Raw genomic sequence first — 5,000 nt, 5'->3', positions numbered from 1 at the left:
TGTAAGTTATGCGGAGAAGTCTGTACACTGCATACAACACACATACGCGCGCGCGCGTGCGCGAGTGGGTGTGTGTGTATTTCTGAATACATTTTTAAATGAAATATATAAATCTAATATATTTATATGTATATGTGTGTATATATATTAAATATACATACACATATATACATATTTATACACATCATTATCTAAGCACATATACATATACATATATAGTGTTACGGTTGTTCTGCCACCAAGAGAATTCGGGGGAAGAGCAGCTCCACTGAACTCTAATGCTCCAAACGCGGAAGCCAAAATCAAAGACGAGATATCAGTGATGAGGCGTGATATCAATGGCTAAATACCACGTAACAATAAATGTCCTAGTGTTAAGGTACCACTAGTTATTGGCAAGTATCTTGTTCATTAATTGTGGCCATTCCTTCTTCATTTATTATTACAATGCTGATTTTTGTCATTAACGTATTATCATTAAATGTTAATTAATTCATTCATTTATCAAGTCTTCCATTAATGTATTTTCATCATTCATTATTAATAAGGTTCTTTCATTATTGTATTGTAATCATTTTTATAGTAAATGTATTAAAGTCAGTAAAAGGGCTAGTTAAAAAAAGACTTTGTTGACTAATGTAAATAGAGCGCTACTTCAGTAACTGCCTAGTTACAGTAGCTAACAAGCGTTTTTAGAATTAGCCCTTTTACTAATTGATTTTAACGTCACTATCTATGTAAAGGAATAAATGTATTGCCATACACACATACACCCACCCACCCAAACACACACACACACACACACACACACACACACACACACACACATGCGCCCGCGCACGCACACACACACATGTGTGTGTATATATATATATATATATATATATACACGCACACCTACACACACACACACACACACACGCGCGCACGCACGCACACACACACACATATATATATATGTGTGTGTGTGTGTGTGTGTGTGTGTGTGTGTGTGTGTGTGTGTTTATGTATGTGAATATATGTATGTATAGTATATGTGTGTATGTCTATGTGTATATATGTGTATGTTTATGTATGTGCATGTGCGTTTATATGTATATGTATGTCTGTGTATATGCACAAGTGTTATATATACACCTTTCCTTCCAGAACATTGCTATATTGACATTCTATGCATGAAAGTACTTTAAATTGTTTTAAGATCTATTACTTTCACTCGTGAAGATATCAATTGTTAATTCAAATAGTTATCTATTTGTGAATTAACTTTGACATCAGGAATGTTCTCCCCAAAAGGTTTTGCATTAATCCTGAAAATCCTCATGATGAATTAAATTAATTTTGCTTTCTTGGTATATGTTATCAGTGTGGATATTCATTCATAATTCTTAACCATTAAATAATATTGCAGCTACTTCTTTTAAGATATTGTCTCGTATTAATATAGTTCAAATCGATGTCACTAATGTAACTCTATATAATCCGTAAATCATTTATTTGTGTTCACACATATGCATGATTTAATGTTAATTTATTGAATGAGATATAAAGTATAACACAATGGATACTGATCAACTGAAGTCATTTGCAAATTCTATTTAGGATCTTGAAAAGAGGAAGTAAGAGCAGGAAAGGGTAGCAATGAAACACTAAGGCTATTTCCTTGCCTTTATTTGATTAAAATATTCTACTACATAATGGAAATGAACAAATAAACAGTAAATGTAATCAAGAGTTAGAATTATATCCTGTATGGTCATAAATTACAACAATTGCAACACGGGTATTAAATCTGAATTTGTTACATGCGGGAAGACAGGAACACACGGGGACACGTTTAATTGGTGAAACAAAATTGGACCGAACAGTCATTTTGGGTCGTTGTGTAAATGAGTGGCATTAATTAGTCATGTGACCATACATAATATTATAAGATATAAAAGAAGAAAATTTGATATGACCAATTTGCCCGTGAGTGATGAAGGGGTTGGCGGGTTGAACAGTAGGTGGCATAAATGCGTGGAATGACGGTCTGCTCAGCCCCTACTGCTGCTCCTCCTCCTCTTCTTCCTCCATTTCCTCCTCCTGTTGTAGTGATGCCCTATGACGCGGGATGATGTCGATGCCCCGGATACGCTGAAGATGCCCCATGATGCAAGATGACGTCGCGGCCCCGGACGTGCTGTAGTGGTTGCGTGCGTCTACGTACTTACGCTGGGACAATATAATGTTGTGTGGCACCTAACTAATGATTTATAATAGTCTCTCATACCCATGTGGTTCTCTTGTACGCATTTTCCACCCTTAACCAATCAGAATTGCGTGTAAAAGAGCCTTTGACAACTCAGGCATAAAGTCTATATAAGGGGGCATATGACCTTTAACCTCTCTCTTCCTTGCTTACGACTCATTCTTACGCTGCCCCTGGGACACAACGAGCTTGTCTGGTGTTGGAGGACGCGTCCCGTTTTTGTTCAGATAAGTACAGGCTCTAAGGGTAAATCACCACGCAGGCATTGCAACTCCTATATATTCAGGGTGCCTTATGAAATGTATGTGTCCATTTTATCAAAAGTTTTAATAAAGTGAAAGATGAAACTGTCTTTTAGAACGACCTCATATCAACAACATAAACTCCGAATCCCTTAAACTTCGGCTACGCTACCATTTTAACTAACAATATATCAGGGAATGTTGATCTTGTGGGAAAAGCCCACTGTAATTTTATGAAGGAATATGCAAGAACCGGTTTTGATATAATGGCGTCGATGAGAGTAACGCTACACTCTTCCTCATCTTCTTCCTCCTTTCTCCTCCTTCTCATTCCTCCTCCTCCTCCTCCCTCCTCATCCTCCGCGAGCCAAGAACGCAACGCGGCGCAGGCGGGACCGAGAGAGCCTCCAGGGAATCCGGAACGAGCGCCCGATCCACCTCCAAACTGCTAGCGCTTGCTTCCGCCGCCCTCCTTCCTTCCTCAGTCTCTTGGCCTTCTTCGTTCATTCACTTTCCTTGCATGGATTTCACTGATCTCATGCCTTTTCCTCTTCTTGCCTTTATTTGATTAAAATATTCTACTACAGAATGAATACATAAACAGTAAATGTAATAGGGAGGGAGAACTATATGGTATGGTCGTAAATTAATCATTACAGCACGGACATTGCATCCGAATTTGTTACATGTGGGAATACAGGAACATACGAACATAATCTGCTTTTTCCTGTAACAAAGTTTTTCACTCGCACATTTTTCTAGTTAGATTCAACACTTCTTCGTTTGATACGGATATGGATAGAGGTTTACTTGTTAAACACTTCTAACGTTTGTAACAGTATAAACACGAACGCGTCTCCCTCCAAACACTTGCACTCTGCAGCAGTTTCCTCCCGCTGACGCCAGGTGGACTACGCTCGCTGCCGTGGATAAGGGGCTCCGACACTCGCGTTCCTTCTTCCTCCTCCTCCTGCCTTCAGTTCGATGTCAGTGGCGACGCGGCTCTGTTCGATGTCAGTGGCGACGCGGCTCTGTTCGATGTCAGTGGCGACGCGGCTCTGTTCGATGTCAGTGGCGACGCGGCTCTGTTCGATGTCAGTGGCGACGCGGCTCTGTTCGATGTCAGTGGCGACGCGGCTCTATTCGATGTCAGTGGCGACGCGGCTTAACTCTCCCAAGGTCTTCCTTCCTGGAGCTGGGGGACCCAAGGGCACTCTTGCTCCTCCTTCCTCCTCCTCCCCCCTTTAGTTCGATGTCAGTGGCGACGCAGCTTAACTCTCCCAAGGTCTTCTTTCCAGGAACAAGGGGTGACCCAAGGATACCCTGTCAGCCTCACCAAGTATTGGCGAGGACCTAGAGCGGCTGCAGTCGTCTCTGTCAAAAATAGAAAAATAGATATGGACCTCAAATTACATGATGTATGTTTTAAAACTTGGCAAAATAGAACCACAGTAACAGAAAAAAAACATTTACTTTCATGGTCCACACACAGATATATATATATATATATATATATATATATATATACAGTAATGACGTTGCTCCAATTACAGTGAACCATAAAACACCAAATTTCAATAAACATAATAATTACAGTAAAACATCTATCTCCACATAACAACAGTATAATCAAGGCTATGCTTACATGAAAACATAAATTTTCCGTGACCTACCTGTCATAAAGGATTGGTAGAGCGCAGCGACTCCGCACTGCCTGGTGTCTACGGGGTCGAGGCAGATGGAGCATCTTTTCCCCGGACATGAAACGCCATGAGATTAGGGAAGTTGGGGGTGTTTGAAAAAAAAAAAAAGGCCAAGAAACTTTGGAAGTGCTTAAGAAAGATCTCGTGTTTAACAAGTAAACTTCTATCCATGAAGTGTGAAATCTAACTAGAAAAATGTGCCAGTGAAAAAACTTTGTTACGGGAAAAAGCAAGAGATCATGTTCGTATGTTCCTGTATTTTCACATGTAACAAATTGAGATTTAATATCCGTGTTGTAATTATTAATTTACGACCTCTTATACCACAATAGTTCAACCCGCCCACCTCATTCATCACTCACGAGCAAATTGGTAATGCCAAATTTTCTTTCTCTTATATCCTATAAAACTATGTATGGTCATATGACTAATTAATACCACTCATTTACATAACGACCTAAAATGACTGTTCGGTCCAATTTTGTTTCACCGATTAAACGTTTCCCAGTGTGTTCCTGTCTTCCCGCATGTAACAAATTCAGATTTAATATCCGTGTTGTAACTGTTGTAATTTATGACCATACAGGATATATTTCTCCCTCTTTTTTACACTTACCTCTTATTTATTCATTCTGTAGTAGAATATTTTTTAACCAAAAAAAGGCAAGAAGAGGAAAAAGCATGAGATCAGTGAAATCCCTGCAAGGAATGAGTTTGGGGAACTTGAGGGTGTATGAAAGAAGGCAAAGAGACTGAGGAAGGAAGGAGGGAGGCGGAGGGGGTGGCGGTGGGTGGTGACGGCGA

The 5,000-nt window shown here is 39.7% G+C and overlaps 1 protein-coding gene and 1 long non-coding RNA gene across 2 annotated transcripts in view; one reads left to right on the top strand and one right to left on the bottom strand.

Moving 5' to 3' along the window:
• Positions 1-5,000, top strand: part of LOC125034198 (fibrocystin-L-like) — a gene marked incomplete in the record, with an annotated part of 1,068,345 nt that overhangs the window by 787,033 nt on the left and 276,312 nt on the right.
• The window catches only part of LOC125035530, a 2,741-nt gene continuing 842 nt past the window's right edge, over positions 3,102-5,000 (bottom strand). Inside the window, exons 2-3 of the long non-coding RNA XR_007115820.1 lie at positions 4,167-5,000; positions 3,102-3,867 (exon numbers count right to left, since the gene is read on the bottom strand). The exon at positions 4,167-5,000 is cut by the window's right edge and continues 158 nt beyond it. This is a non-coding gene — a long non-coding RNA (uncharacterized LOC125035530). The remainder of the gene's footprint in view (positions 3,868-4,166) is intronic.

This window comes from Penaeus chinensis, chromosome 2, assembly GCF_019202785.1.
Source record: "Penaeus chinensis breed Huanghai No. 1 chromosome 2, ASM1920278v2, whole genome shotgun sequence".
In the NCBI taxonomy this organism is placed as follows: Eukaryota; Metazoa; Arthropoda; class Malacostraca; order Decapoda; family Penaeidae; genus Penaeus; species Penaeus chinensis.
The sequence above is the reverse complement of the archived record's forward strand: the minus strand, read 5'-3'. Positions and strand labels throughout refer to the sequence as shown.